This window comes from Neoarius graeffei, chromosome 1 (genome assembly GCF_027579695.1).
Source record: "Neoarius graeffei isolate fNeoGra1 chromosome 1, fNeoGra1.pri, whole genome shotgun sequence".
Lineage (NCBI taxonomy): Eukaryota > Metazoa > Chordata > Actinopteri > Siluriformes > Ariidae > Neoarius > Neoarius graeffei.
This window is the reverse complement of record NC_083569.1, coordinates 8,505,553-8,523,898: the sequence shown is the minus strand read 5'-3', so window position 1 is coordinate 8,523,898 and position 18,346 is coordinate 8,505,553.

Genomic DNA, 18,346 nt, shown 5'->3' with positions numbered 1-18,346 from the left:
AAACATTGAGAATACGCGGATACGCTGTGCTGAGCTCTAGCTGGCGTCGTCATTGGACAACGTCACTGTGACATCCACCTTCCTGATTCGCTGGTGTTGGTCATGTGACGCGACTGCTGAAAAACAGCGCGGACTTCCGCCTTGTATCACCTTTCATTAAAGAGTATAAAAGTATGAAAATACTGCAAATACTGATGCAAATACTGCCCATTGTGTAGTTATGATTGTCTTTAGGCTTGCCATCCTTCCACTTGCAAGTGGTAAGTGACGCGCATGCCCGATATGCACTAGGATCACACACACAGCTGCTCAGTCCCGAATCACTGCTCGTGCACTTCACTCGCACGCTCTGTGAGCTGCACAGGGCCGGAGTGCGCACCCTCCAGAGGGCACTCGCTGTTCAGGGCGGAGTGATTTGGAGCGCAGGATGCCTGCGGAGCCGAGCGTATCCGTGTATTGGCGTTGCTGTGTGCACGCGAATCGTGTATTGGCGTTGCTGTGTGCACGCTAATCGTTTTAAAAACGTTAATCTGATGATCCGCTGATACGGTCTAATGTAAACCCCACCTTAGAGAACATTCAGCAAGCACATATCAGTCAACATGTCTTCTGCTTTTCATCCTGAATCCCATAGCCATACTAAGAGAATTAATTAAGGTATGAAAACAATCCTGTGCTGCATAGCTTTCACAAACCATTCCTGTTTCAGCAGTCACATCCTCTGAGCTGAGAATTTACAAAAAGCTTTATATGCATCCTTTTGAGTGTCAGCCTTTAGTTTTTCAGGACCAGGAAGATGAAGTAAGAGTTCAATCTGCATCAAGATTTGTTTAATACAGTAGGCATATCAAGTGAAAATTCAAACTCAATCCAAATTGCTTGAAACTGCGCTCATTGAATTTAGAATTGAATGCAGAACAACATACATTTTAAAGAATTAAAATATGTTTATCCGTGCTTGAGATATTACAAATCAAAGATAGAAAAAAAGGCTTAATTTTTAGAAAACTGACGTAATATTCTGTATGAGGATCACATGGTCCAAAACGGGCCTCATTAACGAATGAAATCAAATGTTTTTTCTGAATAACTTTTCTATTTTTCAAGCTATTTTCATGGAAATTGTCAGGAACATAGATAGTTGTATACTGAAGATTAGCGATAGATTAGTCTAGATAGAACTTTATTGATCCCTTTGGGAGGGTTCCCTCAGGGAAATTAAAATTCCAACAGCATCATTACAGGATAAACAGAGAATAGAAAATAGAGAAAACTTCTAGATAAATTAAATTAAGTATTTACATATACAAATATAAAAAATAATAAGATATGGGGGAAAAACAGTCCAGCAGGAGAGGTATTGCACATTTATATTGCACATTGTCCAGTATTGCTTTTTGTCAGGCTAGGCTACTGCTCCTTCCCATCCTCTGTCCTCCTGTTACCCCCCCCCCCCCCCCCCCCCCCGAGAGGAATTGTACAGTCTGATAGCATGAGGGACAAAGGAGTTTTTAAGTCTGTTAGTCCTGCACTTGGGAAGGAGCATTCTGTCACTGAACAGGCTCCTCTTGTTGCTGATGACGGTGTGCAGAGGGTGACTGGCATCGTCCATGATGTTCAGTAGTTTGTCCATAGTCCTCTTCTCTGCCACCATCACCAGAGAGTCCAGCTTCATGCCAACCACAGAGCCGGCCCGCCTGATCAGGTTGTCCAGCCTGTATGTGTCCTTCTTGGATGTGCTGCCCCCCCAGCACACCACGGTGTAAAACAGGACACTGGCGACCACGGACTGATAGAACATCCACAAGAGTTTCCTGCAGATGTTAAAGGACCGCAGCCTCCTCAGGAAGTATAGCCTGCTCTGTCCCTTCCTGTACAAGTGGTTGGTGTTGCAAGTCCAGTCCAGCTTGCTGTCCAGCCACAGCCCAAGGTACTTGTAGGAATCCACAGCCTCCACCTCGACTCCCTCGATCAGAACTGGTTGTGACCTTGGTCTGGACCTCCCAAAGTCAATGAGCAGCTCCTTGGTCTTCGAGGTGTTGAGCTGCAGATGGTTCCTGTTGCACCAAATGGCAAAGTCCCTCACCAGGCTCCTATACGCCTCCTCGCTGTCATCCCTGATACACCCCATGATAGCTGTGTCATCGGCAAACTTCTGAATCTGACACAGCTCCGAGTTGTAACAGAAGTCCGCGGTGTACAGGGTGAAGAGAAGAGGGGCCAGCACCGTGCCCTGGGGTGCTCCGGTGCTGCTAATCACAGTGTCATGATGATCTTCAGCCTGATAGTAGCAGTTCTTACGTATGGGCGGAGCACAGAAGACGGCAGGACAGAGCTCAGGTTGTTAAACCGTTTTTATTATCACACTTTTCAGCGGTCACTTAGTAAATTAAACACAGACACACACACACAACCGGTGTCTGGTTCGGGGAAGAGCTCCCTCTGCTCTCGCTCTCCCTCCTTAAATAGGGCGCGGTCACTGGGGAAGACACACAAACACATTAATTAACATCAGGTGCAGTGATTCTGCCACTTACCTTCCCTGACTCCGCCCTCCGGTCACAGACCGATGCTTGACCACGCCCCCGCTGCCACATACCCCCACCGCCCGACTCAGGCCAGGCGGCCGTCCGGCCTGCAGCCGATTTCCCCCCCCCGACGGGAGAGGAAGTCCGCCACGACCATCTGCGCCCCCGGCCTGTGGATCACCTTGAAGTTAAAGGGTTGGAGTGCCAGATACCAATGGGTGATCCGCACGTTGGCATCCTTCATGCGGTGGAGCCACTGGAGGGCCGTGTGGTCCAAACAGAGGGTGAAAGGGTGTCCCAGCATGTAGTAACAGAGGGCGAGGACCGCCCACTTGATTGCTAAGCACTCTTTTTCAATGGTGCTGTAACGCCCCTCACGCACCGACAGCTTTCTACTGATGTACAAGACTGGGTGGTCCTCCCCCTCCACCTCCTGGGACAAAACAGCCCCCAGCCATCTGTCCAATGCATCCGTCTGTAACATAAAGAGGAGAGAAAAGTTAGGGGGGTGTAGAAGTGGCCCCCCACACAGTGCAGCCTTTACCTCAGAAAAAGCCCGCTGGCATTGCTCCGTCCACTGGACCGGATCTGGTGCCCCCTTTTTAGTCAGATCAGTCAGCGGGCTTGTGATGTCCGAATAATTAGGTATAAACCTACGGTAATAGCCAGCCAGCCCCAGGAACTGTCTCACCCCCTTTTTGGTCTTGGGCCTCGGGCAGGCTGCAATTGCTGCTGTCTTGTTAATTTGGGGCCGCACCTGCCCGTTGCCCAAGTGGAAGCCCAGATACAGTACTTCCACCCGCCCAATCGCACCTAAGGATGGCCCTCAGATGTTGTATGTGCCTCAGCCAGTCATTACTATAGATAATGATGTCATCTAGGTAGGAGGCTGCATAGGTGGCGTGGGGGTGGAGGACCCTGTCTATCAGCCGCTGAAACGTAGCGGGCACCCAAAACAGCCCAAAAGGAAGTGTGACAAATTGGTGTAAGCCGAACGGTGTGGAAAAGGCCATTTTTTCTCGGGATAATGGAGTCAAGGGGATCTGCCAATAATCGTTTTTTAAATCCAGTGTCGAATAAAAGTGAGCCGTGCCTAGTCGATCGAGCAACTCATCAATACAAGGCATTGGGTATGCGTCGAATTTAGACACCGCGTTGACTTTTCTATAGTCTACACAGAACCGGACCGACCCGTCGGCCTTGGGTACCAAGACCACCGGGCTGCTCCAGTCACTGTGGGACTCCTTGACGATGCCCATTTCGAGCATGGCCTCAAGTTCTTCCCGAACCACTTTTTTCTTGTGTTCGGGTAGCCTGTAAGGGCAGCTACGCGCTACCACCCCCGGGGGCGTCTCAATGTGGTGCTCTATGAGGTTGGTGCGGCCGGGCAGGGGCGAGAACACGTCCAAAAACTCGGTCTGCAACTGGGCAACCTCCGCGAGTTGGGTCGGGGAGATGTGGTCTCCACAGGGGACTGGAGAGGTATGTGATGCCAATGTTCCTTTTTGAACCTCCGGCCCCAGCTCTGCCTTCTCCGGAACCACCAACACCAATGCCATGAGGACCTCCTCATTCCAGAGTTTCAGCAGATTGAGGTGGTAAATTGGTAGCGCCCCACCCCTGTCTGTTCGCCTCACCTCATAGTCAACGTCCCCGACTCGCCGTGTGACCTCAAAGGGTCCTTGCCACTTGGCGACTAATTTGGAGCTCGATGTGGGCAACAGTACAAGTACTTTATCTCCCGGTGCGAACTCTCTAAGGCACGTACCCTTGTCGTACAGGCGGGTTTGTCGTTCTTGGGCCTGCCGCAAATTCTGGGTTAGGTGGGTGAGTGTGTGGAGTTTTGCGTGCAGGTCAATAACGTATTGGATTTCATTTTTACTTGGTGAAGGTCCCTCCTCCCAATTTTCCGGCAGCACATCTAGAATGCCGCATGGCTTATGCCCATATAACAATTCGAATGGGGAGAACCCCGTGGAGGCTTGGGGACCTCTCGCACTGCAAACAACAAGGGTTCGAGCCATTTATCCCAATTATGTGCGTCCTCACTTACGAATTTTTTAATTATATTCTTGAGGGTGCAATTGAACCGTTCAACTAAACTGTCCATTTGTGGGTGATAAACGCTGGTGCGGCTCGGCTTAATACCCAACAACCCATACAGTTCGTTCAGTGTACGTGACATAAACGAGGTGCCTTGGTCAGTCAGAATCTCTTTCGGGATTCCAACTTGGGAGATAATGCGGAAGAGTGCTTCTGCAATACTGTGTGCTGAGATATTGCGAAGAGGCACTGCTTCCGGGTATCACGTTGCATAGTCCACTAGAACTAATATAAAGCGGTACCCTCGTGCTGACCGATCTAATGGCCCGATGAGATCCATCCCAATTCTTTTGAACGGGCTCTCGATTAATGGTAGAGGGCGCAAAGGCGCTTTTGGAATGGCCGCTGGATTTACTAACTGGCATTCGCGGCACACCGTACACCACCTACGGACATCGCCGCGAATCCCTGGCCAATAGAACCAGGCCATTATTTGTGCTAGTGTTTTATCCTGCCCTAAGTGTCCAGCCATGGGATTAAAGTGAGCCGCCTGGAATACCAATTCCCGGCGGCTCTTCGGAATCAAAAGCTGCGTGACTCATTCTTTAGTCTGAGTGTCCTGCGTCACTCGGTATAATCTATCCTTCATAATTGCGAAGTAGGGGAAGGACGGGGTGGCGTTTGGCTGGAGCATTTGACCATCGATTACTCTCACTTGGTCAAATCCATGCCGCAGAGTCTCGTCTCGCGACTGCTCTAACGGGAAATCCGCGAGGGATTCCCCAATAGAGAGAGGAGGAGCCGGCGGCTCCTCACTCTGACGCAGAGATGACATAGACGGCTCTGTGACAGCTGCTCCCACCAACGCGACACCGGGACCTACCCCTATTAAACTACAGCAGGACCCACTCTTCACTAGATGACTCATTAATTCCCCAAATCCCAGCCAATCCGTCCCCAAAATTATCGAGTGGGTAAGGCGAGGATTAACCGCCGCCTTTACTATAAATTTTTCCCCTCGAAAAAAATGTGGACTGACACTTAAGGGTAGTTGTGAACATCCCTGTGCACACACAACACCTTCACCAATTGTGCTCCCCCCAATGCCTCATCTTGCACCAGGTTTTGGTGGATTGAGGTCTGATTACAACCAGAATCCACCAACGCCTGATATGTATCCCCTTGGATACTCACCGGTATGTGATACGCTCCGGCCCGATCGAGGGCGGCTCCTGGCGCGTTGGGGATCCGAACCACCGCGCCCACCTCCATTACCAAGCACTGCTGTTGGAGGTGGCCCGGCTCCCTGCAGCGCCAGCAAACCGGCCCAGGCTTCCTCTCCGCACTGGTGTTCTGGGGCTCACTCACCTGAGGGGGGGAAGAGACAGACACAGAAGGGAGAAACGGGAGGGCACCGAGGGTGCAGCGGGCTGGCTGGGGTGGCACTGGCCCCCGCCTCCACGGTGGGGGAACGGGGCGAGGATGAGACACAGGAGGAGAGGGGGGGAGAGAGAGAGAGAGAGAGAGAGGAGAGGAGAGAAGAGGTGGTCTGCTGTCCTGCCGTCAGGACAGCCGCCAAATGGTCCTCCACCAGCTCGATTGCCTGATCCAGCAGCGCCGGGCGGTGGCACTGGACCCACTCTGCGGTTCCAGCTGGTAAGCGCGCAATGAATTGTTCCAGTACCACTTGGTCGATGATCCCCTCGGCGTCACGGTTGTCGGCCCTCAACCACCACCAGCAGGCGTCCCGGAGTTGCTGGCCAAACGCGAACGGCCGGCTGACTTCCTCCAAGCACAAAGCGCGGAAGCGCTGCTGTTGTTGCTCGGGGGTGCGCCCCACACGCTGGAAGACGGCCCGGCAAAGGTCCACGTAGGCCAGCCGGCGGTCGGCTGGGAGCTGTAGCGTGGCCAGCTGCACCTCTCCCATTAGCAGGGGGAGGAGGCCCACCACGCGCTGCTCCACCGGCCACCCCGAGGTCTCGGCTACCTGCTCAAAGAGCGTGAGGAATGCCTCGGGGTCGTCCTGCGGGCCCATCTTCATTAGGATGAGGGGGGACGGGCCTGTGGCGGTGGAGTTGGTGGACTCCACCGACGGGAGGAGGTGCCGGAACGCCTGACGATCTTCCTGCTGAGCCAACACCAGGGCCTCGAACCACTGTTCCTGCTCCTTCCGGAGGGCGACTAGCGCCTGGTGCTGGTTTTGCTGGGCCATGGTGAGGGCGTGGACCAGGTCAGCGAACGGGGAGGACTCCATGGGGCTGTTCTGCTTCTGCACTCCAAATTCGTCCCGGGTTTCGGCACCACTGTAGCAGTTCTTACATATGGGCGGAGCACAGAAGACGGCAGGACAGAGCTCAGGTTGGTAAACCGTTTTTATTATCACACTTTTCAGTGATCACTTAGTAAATTAAATGCAGACACACACACACAACCGGCGTCTGGTTCGGGGAAGAGCTCCCTCTGCTCTCACTCTCCCTCCTTAAATAGGGCACGGTCACTGGGGAAGACACACAAACACATTAATTAACATCAGGTGCAGTGATTCTGCCACTTACCTTCCCTGACTCCGCCCTCCGGTCACAGACCGATGCTTGACCACGCCCCCGCTGCCACACTGACGTACTGCGGCCTGTCCGTGAGGTAGCTGGAGATCCAGGTGACCAGACAGGGGTCCACTCGCATCCTGTTCAGTTTGTCCTGAAGCATAAGGGGCTGGATGGTGTTGAAGGCACTCGAGAAGTCCAAGAAGAGGATCCCCACTGTGCCATTTCCCTTATCCAGATGTGAGTGGGCTCGGTGTAGCAGGTAGAGGATGGTGTCTTCCACACCAACGCCTGCCCTGTACACAAACTGCAGACAGTCCTGGGTATGTTGCACCTGGGGTCTGAGGAGGCTGAGGAAGAGCTGCTCAAATGTCTTCATCAGATGTGAAGTGAGTGCCACCGGTTGGAAGTCGTTCAGCTTACTGGGCCGGTTCTTCTTGGGAACTGGAACGATGCATAATGTCTTCTAGAGGGTGGGCACTCTCCCCAGCTGCAGGCTGAGGTTGAAGATGCGTTGGAGTGGTTCACCCAGTTCAGCAGCGCAGGTCTTCAGTAGTCGGGGACACACCTTGTCCGGGCCTACTGCTTTCCTGGGGTGAAGCCTCCTCAGTTGACCTCTGACCTGGTCTGCAGTGATGCATGGAGGAGTCTGTGTTGAGGTGGGGGAGGAGGGGGCTGCTGTGATGACTGGGGGGAGGTATGTTGAGGGAAGAAGGAGAGATGGCTGCAGTGAGGGGGAGGGTGGGGGGGACGTGGGCTGGTTGAACCGATTGAAGAAGTCATTCAGCTCATTCACCCCCTCCACTGTCCCCTCAATGACTCTGGTCTTTGTGTTGTGGCCTGTGATGGTTTTCACATCTTCCCAGACCTCCCTCATGCTGTTCTCCTTCAGCTTCTGCTCCACCTTTCTCCTGTAGCTGTCCTTAGCTTCCCTCATGCAGTGTTTCACCTCCTGCTGTGCTGCCTTCATTGCCTCCCTGTCCCTGCTCCTGAAGGCGGCCTTCTTCCTGTTGAGGACAGCTTTGACTTCCTGTGTTACTCATGATTTGTTATTAGGGTAACACCATACAGTCTTAGCAGGGGAGACCACATCTGCACAGAAGTTGAGGTAATCCGTCAGACAGTGTGTCAGCCCCTCTATGTCCTCACAGTGTGGGCTAAACAGCACATCCCAGTCCGTGGTGTCATAACAGTCTCTGAGGGCATCTTCCATTTCAGGGGACCACCTCCTGATGGAGCTAGTTATTGCAGGCTGCCTTTGGACCAGAAGGGTGTACTTCAGCTGTAGATGAACCAGGTTGTGGTCAGACTTCCCTAGTGGGGGGAGGGGTGTGACTCTGTATGCATCTCTCACATTAGCATACAGCAAGTCAATTGTCCTGTTGTTCCTTGTTGGACAGTCCACAACCTGGTAAAAAGCAGCCAAAGTAGAGTCCAAAGTAGCGTGATTAAAGTCCCCAGAAATGATCATAAATGCCTCAGGGTGCTGTGTCTGCAGCCTTGCTGTGACAGAGTGAATCATCTCACATGCAGCGGCTGTGGCTGCCCTCAGAGGGATGTAAACACAGATGGTGATCACGTGACTGAACTCTCTCGGCAGATAATATGGCCGCAGGCTAATGGCTAGTAGCTCCAAGTCCAGGCAACATAAGACTGTCTTTACGGAGATATGTCCCGGGTTACACCAGCGGTTGTTCACGTAAATAATGAGTCCTCCACCTTTGCCTTTCCCACATGCTTCAGTGTCTCTGTCGGCTCTCACAGCAGTGAATCCCCGCAGGTCCATGTTAGCATCCGGTACGAGGTGTATTAGCCATGTCTCTGTAAAGATAAACAAGCTGCTCTCATGGTAAATCCGCTGGTTGTTCAGTGCGGATAGCTTGTCGACCTTGTTCAGCAGCGAGCTCACATTCCCCATGATAATGGAGAGAATGGATGGTTTGCAGCGCCTCCGGTTGTCCACTAGCCTAGCCTTTAGCTTAGCCCCGGCTTTGCAGCCCCTGGGTCTCCTCCTCAGCTCTGCCAGGATGGGGTGTCATATCCTGGCTCATCCCATTGTTTTCAGGGCTAACAGCTCCTCTCTGAAATAAGCGAGAAAACTGAATACAAAGTTTTAAAAATTAGTACAAATAAATTATGCAAATGAGTATTTAATTAGTATTAATTATGCTAATTGGGTAAAAACATTAAATCGGTACACTCTCTTTGTCAGTAAACCCGCTGAGGAAACTACAAACATGAACACCCGGAACTACAATTCCCAAGACACACAGCACCCTCTATCTCCAGTGTACTGAAGCTTAGCTGTTCCCCATTTCCTCAGTTACTGGTCCCTCTACTTAAACTCCCCAAACACTCACATCCCTGTGAAGTATCGTCCTGCTAGCTCAGTACATACCAAGTCTTGTATCTTTTCTGGCTGCTTCTCGTGTTTCTGACCTTTTGCTTCCTGTTTCCAGTTTTTGCTCTTTGTCTTTCTTTATCGAAGTTATTCGCTGATCGCCTGACCCTTGCTTGTTTTTCTGACTCCGATTTCAGTCTATCAATTTGGCTTTGTTGACAGTCTGCGCTCTCCCCTCCTCTGCACATACATCTGTAAGTGCCTGCATTCTATCAGGATACTTCGCCTCCATGGATGTAGTGGAGGATACAAAACAGACTGCTTTGAATGCGCAGGGGTGCTTGCTAGAAGAACATCAACAGATGCTTGCCAATCTCAACACCAGGATGGCACAGCTCGCAACTGTGATGTCGCAGGCCCTCCTAGCACACCCCGAGTTTCCTCCCAGCCCAGCGCTGCAACTCCCTGCTCCAGAGACGTTTGCTGGAGAAGCCATCGCATGTAAAGGTTTCTTACTCCAATGTTCTATGTATTTCACCACCATGCCTAACTTATCTGATGAGCATAAAATCGCTAAAGTCCTATCCTTTCTCACTGGCAAAGCGCTCCGCTGGGCTACTTCTGTTTGGAACAAGGGTGGTGAGCCTACTGCTTCATATGAGCACTTCCTCTCCTTGTTCAAGCGAGTCTTTGGCCATGAATCAGAGGGGATTGAGGTCAGTGAAAGTCTACTCACCAGTTCTCAAGGCTCTAGAAATGTGGCAGAGTATGCTCTGGACTTCAGGACATTAGTGGCTGTGAGTGGGTGGAACAACACAGCCCTCAAGGCAGTGTTTCACCAAGGTCTGCACTCTGAAGTCATTAGTGAACTTGCCTGCAGAGATGAGAATCTCACCTTGGATGCCCTCATTGATCTAGCTATCTGTATAGACCAACTACTAAAGCGTCGACCCTCTCTCCACTACTGCCCCAAGTCATTGCAGCCTTCTATGGACAGCTCTCCCATGGAAGTATCCCGCGCAAGGCTAATTCGTGCCAAGTGTGCAAGGCGGCATTGGGAAGGGTTGTGCTTCTACTGCGGCAGCACCGAACATAACATCCAGCACTGTCCAGCCCATTCAGTCCATGAATCTCCAGCAGAGACACCAGCAGAATCTACATTTCTGGTGAGAGAAATTAAGTCTAAATTCTTTGAGAGTCCTGTAATGCTAAGGGTAGCATCCACCACCTATGTCCTTTCTGCTTTTATTGACTCAGGGGTAGAGGGGAACTTCATTAACAAAACCATCGTGCAGAGGCTCAGCCTGCCTACCACCCCTCTGAACAGTGTACTCAACATTAAGGCCATCGATGGAGGACCTATAGGCGATGGACTTGTCACCACATGCATCCAACCCATCCAGCTTCAAGTGGGAGTATTAAACAAGGAAGACATTTCCCTGTATGTGACCACTACCGTCAACCACGACATTGTTCTTGGATACCCCTGGCTACAGTTGCACGATTCATTGATCTCCTGGCAAAATAAGGAGATTCTACAGTGGTCTCCCATGTGTTTCCAGAGCTGTATTTCTTGTCCCCAAGTCCAAGTGTCATCCACCTCAGTAGAAAGTCCACAACCAGACTCCATGGACAACATTCTTGAATGTTATCGGGATCTATCTGAAGTCTTCAGTAAAGGGAAGGCCTGAGGGCTACCTCCACACCGGCCATATGATTGCGCAATCGACTTACTGCCAGGTATGTCTCCTCCACATGGATGAATCTATTCCTTATCTCAGAAGGAACAGAGTGCCATGGAGGAATACATTCAGGAGACCCTCAAGCAAGGTTATATCCGCCCTTTCAATTCTCTTGCATCAGCTGGTTTCTTTTTCATGGAGAAACGAGCGGGTGGACTCAAACCTTGCATTGATTACAGAGGTCTTAACCAGGTCACGGTAAAATACCCTTATCCTCTTCCCCTGGTCCCGGCGGCATTGGATCAATTAAGAGCCACAGGAATCTTCTCCAAGCTAGACCTTCATAGGGCATACAACCTGATCAGGATCCAGAAAGGCAATGAATGGAAGACAGCCTTCAGCACAACCATGGGACACTTCGAATAATGCCTTATGGCCTTTCTTCAGCTCCCAGCATGTTCCAGTGCCTGATCAATGACATGCTACGGGACATGCTGGGGAAATATGCCATTGCCTACATTGATGACATCTTGATTTACTCTGCTGATATCACAAGCCACCAGGAACACGTCAGGACCATCCTCCAGCGTCTACTGGAGAACCACCTTTATGTAAAGGCGGAGAAGTGTGAATTTCATCAGAACAAGATCTCGTTCCTCGGCAATGTCATCAGTGCAGAAGGAGTAAGCATGGATTCATCCAACGTATCAGCCATCACATCTTGGCCGATCCCTAAATCCATTAAGGATCTTCAAAGGTTCTTGGGCTTTGCAAATTTCTACCGCTGGTTCATCCGAGGTTTCAGTTCTCTGGCAGCACCTCTGACAGCTTTACTGAAGAAGAGTCCCAAGTGCCTGGGCTGGAACTTGGCGGCAGAGGAAGCCTTCAGTAAGCTTCACATCAGCCCCTATACTCCAACATCCCAACCCCACCAAGCCATTCGTCATAGAAGTGGATGCATCAGACATGGGAGTAGGGGTCATCCTCTCCCAACGCCTGGGGGAGAAGCAGAAGCTACACCCTGTAGCTTTCTTTTCGAAGAAGTTATCTTCAGCAGAGAGGAATTACGATGTGGGAAACAGAGAACTGCTTGCCATTAAACTAGCCCTCGAGGAGTGGAGACACTGGCTAAAGGGAGCTACTCACCCCTTTGTCATCTTCACTGACCATAAGAACTTGGAATATCTCCAGAAAGCCAAACGGTTAAACCCACATCAGGTCAGGTGGGCCCTATTCTTTACTCTATTCAATTTCACTATTTCATTCTGCCCAGGTTCTAAGAACACTAAAGCAGATGCCCTATCCAGAACTTTTGGTCATTCACACCATGACTCATCTGCTCAGCCTGTCCTTCCTCCACAATGCTTCATACAGTCTATTACCTAGGAACTGGACAAAGAAATAAAGAGTTCACAGCCTAAAGCCCATCCTATCCATCTCCCACTTGGTCTCCTCTACATACTCAAGCAAGCACCTTCGTAGCAGTCTCATCACCTGGGTACACACATCTCCAGCCACAGGACACCCAGGCAGTCATTGCACACACCAAATGTTAAGAACTAAGTACTGGTGGGAAAACGTGCTCACCGAGATAAACCAGTTCATTGCTTCATGTTCTGAATGTGCCCAAGCAAAGGTCCCTAGGAACCCCCCTGCTGGCAAGTTATGCCCCCTCCTGGTTCCTCAAAGGCCCTGGTCACACTAAGGCATAGGCTTTATCACCGACTTACCTCCCTCTCAAGGCAACACCAGCATCATGATGACCATTGACCAATTCTTTAAGGCTCTTAAACTCATCCCTTTGCCAGGCATTCCCATGGCTGCTCAAACTGCTGAATTGCTGTTCCAACAAGTCTTTAGGTACTATGGCATCCCCAGGGACATAGTAAGTGACAGGGGCCCCCAGTTCATTTCACGCTTCTGGTCAAGCTTCATGGAAAGGTTGGGAGTATCGGTAAGTCTCACCTCCAGTTATCACACCCAGTCTAATGGCCAAGTAGAAAGAGCAAGAGGGGGACTAGGCATGCTTTCTTCCTTGGGCCGAGTATGCACAGAACTCACTAAAACACTCAGCTACCCAGTTAACACCTTTCCAGTGCATACTCTGCTACCAGCCACCCTTGTTCCCCTGGGATGACACACCCTGTCAAGTGCAAGCAGTCAACAACTGGTTCTCATGCAGTCAAACCATCTTGGAAGAGGTCCATCAGCGCCTTGAATCAGTGTGCGCCAGGAATATACGGACAAGCATAGAGGTGAGACTCCAAACTTCTCCCCGGGCGACCAAGTATGGGTGGCCACCAAGAACTTAAGAGCACTCAATACATATAGAAAACTCCAACCACACTACATTGGGCCATTCAAAGTACTACACCACATAAATGAGGTATCGTACCGCCTTGAATTACCTCCTCACAGCCGAGTATCTCTGACCTTCCATGTATCACAGCTAAAGCCTGCTATTCTGGGGCCCATTGCCAGCAATACACCAGTCCAGGAGCACACAACACTTGACCTGGAGGGAGAGCCCATCTATCAGGTTAACAAAATCCTTGACTCAAGGTGAAGAGAAGGACAAATCAAATACCTGATTGATTGGGAAGGATATGGACCGGAGGAACAAAGTTGGGTTAAGAACAAGGACATTCTAGACCCTCTTCTAAAACAGGAGTTTCATGTGCAACATCCCAACAAACCAGCACCCAGAGGTAGGGGTCATCCAAGAAAGAATGTAGATCCTTGAGGTAGCTCCTCGGGGGGGTCCTGTTGATAAACCCACTGAGGAAACTACAAACATGGACACCCAGAACTACAATTCCCAAGACACACAGTGCCCTCTATCTCCAGCATACTGAAGCTCAGCTGTTCCCCATTTCCTCAATTACTGGTCCCTCTACTTAAACTCCCCAAACACTCACATTCCTGTGAAGTATTGTCCTGCTAGCCCAGTACATACCAAGTCTTGTATCTTTTCTGGCTGCTTGTGTTTCTGACCTTTTGCTTCTTGTTTCCAGTTTTTGCTCTTTGTCTTTCCTTATCTAAGTTGTTTGCCGATCGCCCAACCCTTGCTTGTTTTTCCAATTCCGATTTCAGTCTATCAACTTGGCTTTGTTGACAGTCTTTGCTCTCCCCTCCTTTGCGCATACATCTGTAAGTGCCTGCATTCTAATACTCTTCTTCAAAGTTTCACCAAATGGCATTATTTGTGCAATATAAAGCTGATCTTAACTCTCATTTATACATCACAAAGAAGGAGAAATCAGTGTTAATTATAAAATATGCATAAATAAGCATTGAATGTCATTCACATCTACCATTCTCTATCAAAATAAAAAAAGTAATAAAAGATTATTTCTAATCCCTTCTTTGTGCTCTGTAGGCCTTTGTATTTCTCAAAAGTACAGCCTACTAGTGTTTATATGAAAGAATATAAATGATTATTTTGATTAATATTCACAGCTTTCAAGGTGAACCTCAAAAAAACTGTGTGAGCTACATCCAGTAAACAATTCACATTAACTGAACTGAAATTGACACTTGCGTTTCTGACTTCCGTTTTTTTTAAATCTCATTCCGACCACTAAGAGCTCAATATTTTCCATCAAAACAACTCCAGTTCTATTTAAAATAGTTATTTATTTATATGAATCAGTCTGATTTGAAAAAAAGTCAGTAAAGCTGTGAAAACTCACTTCAGAATCTCCCGTGAAGCATAAGCATAAAACTAGCAGACGGAAAATTTTGCTGAATCCTTCTTCAGAAACAGTGAGAGCAAGAGGACATCCCTATAAAAGTTATCTGATTGATATTCATGAGTAATCCAGTCAGAAACCGATAAGAAGAGAGAGACTGAGCGCTTTCAGTTTACCGGATTTTTGTTAGGGTTGCTGGAGGTGTGGTAAATGAGGATCCAAAAGCAGAACACGCACACAGACAGTAATCCAAGAAGCATAGTAGGTTTAATCCAGAAAGAGGTGTGGCAAAAATGTAAACAAACTGGATTAAGAAAACAATAACAGAAATAGTCCAGGTATAAAAAAAAAAAACATGAAACTTGACTTGGAAAAACAAGGCAGGCAAAGACATGAAAAACACTTGGAGGAAAAAACATGAAAAACTCTCGAGGCAAAAAAATGGCTAGAATCTACATACAAGACGTTCTGGCACGGTCTGTGGCTGAGAACAGCATTTAAAAAGGCAGCAGTGGTAATCAGGAAGTGAATGCAGGTGAGCACTTGCTGAACAGGGAAGCAGGCAGGATGGAATTCCCGTCCCGGATCCGGATCGGAGCTGACGTGGAAGATCCGCAAACTCAGGAGCGGTTGTCCAGGGTGGAGTGTGACAGTACCCCCCCTTCAACGAGCACCTCCAGGTGCTTTAGGAAGAGCATCAGGGTGTTGCCGGTGGAAGTCAGTGATGAGGGTTGGGTCTAAGATGAACCTGGCGGGGAATCAACTTCTCTTCTCGGGACCGTAACCTTCCCAGTCCACCAGGTACTGAAGTCCTCTGCCTCCCCGCCACACCTTCAGCAGCTTTTTAACAGTGTAGGCTTTGCTGCCATCTATGAGCCTGGGAGGAGGAGGGGGTTTGGAGGGTGGAGACAAAGAACTGGAGACAAGAGGTTTCAACTGTGATACATGGAACATGGGGTGAATGCGTCGCATGGTGAGTGGCGATGCCAGTTTGACGGAACATGGATTGATTACCTTACTGATGAGGAAGGGTCCTACGTATCTGGAAGCCAGCTTGCAGGAGACGGTTCTGAGAGGCAGATGGCACATGGAGAGCATGACTCGCTGCCCCACATGGTAGATGGACACCTGAGAGCGACGTTTGTCAGCCTGCCTCTTGGATGCTAGGGTGGAGCGTAGGAGTCTTCTCCGGGCCAACACCCACTTCCTCCTGCAGCAGTGTATGAAGGTCTGGGCTGAGGGTACGGTGACCTCCTCCTCTTGGTTGGGGAAGAGTGGTGGTTGGTAGCCTAGGGAGCACTGGAAGGGTGAGAGACCTGTGGCAGATGAAGGCAGAGTATTGTGAGTATATTCAACCCAAGGTAGGTACTTACTCCAAGAACCGGCATCCCTGGATGCCATGCACCTGAGTGCCACTTCCAAGTCTTGATTTGCCCGTTCCGCCTGGCCATTGGTTTGAGGATAGAATCCTGATGAGAGACTACAGGAGGCCCCAGTGAGTTTGCAGAAGGCCCTCCAGAACTGCGCAGTGAATTGAGGACCCCGGTCGAAGATGATGTCAATGGGGAGTCCGTGTATGCGGAAGATGTGGAGGATGAGTAGTTTGGCAGTTTCTTTAGCTGTGGGAAGCTTGGGCAGAGGGATAAAGTGGACTGACTTAGAGAAACAGTCAATGACTGTGAGAATACATGTGTTGCCACCTGTGTTGGGGAGTCCTGTGACAAAGTCCAGGGCGATGTGTGACCAGGGTCGACGAGGAGTCGGGAGGGGTCTCAGCAAGCCGGCAGGGGGTCGATTGGCTGTCTTGTTCCAGACACATGTGTCGCAGGCTGCCACAAACTCCTGGACATCTCCCTTGATCAATGGCCACCAGAAACATTGTTGAATGAGTGCCAGGGTTCGAGCAGCTCCTGGGTGACAAGCCAACTTGGAGTCATGACCCCACTGTAGCACCTGGGTTTGCACAGAACAGGGAACAAACAGATGGTTACATGGTATATTGCTAGAGTTACCAGCCCCAGGGTCCTGCTCCAGGGCCTTCTGCACTAACGTATCTACCTCAAGTAGGGTGGCCCCCACCAGACAGCATGGGGGGAGGATGGTTTCAGGCATTCTTGACTCCTCCTGGCGGGAAGAGAATATCCTGGACAGGGTGTCAGGTTTGACATTCTTGGAGCCTGGGCGGTAGGAGAGCATGAACCGGAATCGGGAGAAGAAGAGAGACCATCGGGCTTGACGTGAGTTGAGATGTTTGGCAGACTTGAATTATTCTAGATTTGTGTGGTCGGTCCAGATAATGAAGGGGGGATCCGACCTCTCGAGCCAGTGTCTCCACTCTTCCAAGGTCATCTTGACAGCCAACAGCTCTCTGTCGCCAATGTCGTAGTTCCGCTCAGCAGGGGACAGCCGGCGAGAGAAGAAGGAGCAGGGGTGGACCTTGTTATCATTGGTCCTCTGGGAGAAAACGGCTCCGACCCTGGACTTGGAAGTGTCGACCTCCACAATGAACTGCTTGGCTGGGTCAGGTATGGTGAGGATGGGTCCTGTGGTGAATTTGTGCTTGAGCATGGAGAAGGCTTTCTCTGCTTCCTCCCCCCACTTGAACGGGCTCTTGATTGAGGTCAACACCATGAGAGGTCTGGCCACTGTGCTGAAGTTGTGGATGAAGCTCCTGTAGAAATTAGTGAACCCCAGGAAATGCTGGAGCTCCCACCGCGAGGATGTGGTGGGCCAGTCAATGACTGCCTCAAGCTTGAGGGGGTCCATCTGGATCCTCACTGGGGAGATGATGAACCCCAGAAACGAGATGGAGCTCTGGTGGAACTCACTTTTTTCCACCTTGACAAACAGCTTATTCTCTAACAGGCACTGGAGGACGTGCCGGATGTGACCCCGATGTTCCTCCAGGGATCGGGAGAAGATCAGGATGCCATCCAGGTACACAAAATGAAGATGTTGAGATAGTCCCTTAAGACATCGTTCACAAGTGCCTGGAAGACTGCGGGAGCGTTGGTCAGGCCGAAGGGGACTACGAGGTACTCGTAGTGACCCGTGGTGGTGTTAAAGGCCATCTTCCACTGTCGGACAAGCCGTGCAGGAACGCATTGAACTGGGCGCTCTCGTTCCAACCGCACGATGTCACCAACGTTGGGAACTCGATGGCATAGTCTGAGTTAGACCGGGACCCCTGCCTCAGCTCCATGAGTTCCCTAGCCGCCTCCCAGCCATACAGAGAGCGGTCAAAAGTTCGCCTCATTTCCTCGGAGAAATCTTTGAAGTTGGAGCAGAAATGTGCATTGGCGTCCTAGACCGCTGTTCCCTACTCCCTGGCCTTGCCGGTGAGGAGCGTGATGGTATATGCTACCCGGGAGCATTCTGTGGGGAAGGCCAGAGGTTGCAGCTCTAGGATGAATGGGCATTGAGACAAGAATGATCTGCAAGGGTTGGAGGAAAAAACATGAAAAACTCTCAAGGCAAAAAAACGGCTAGAGTCTACATACGAGACGTTCTGGCACTG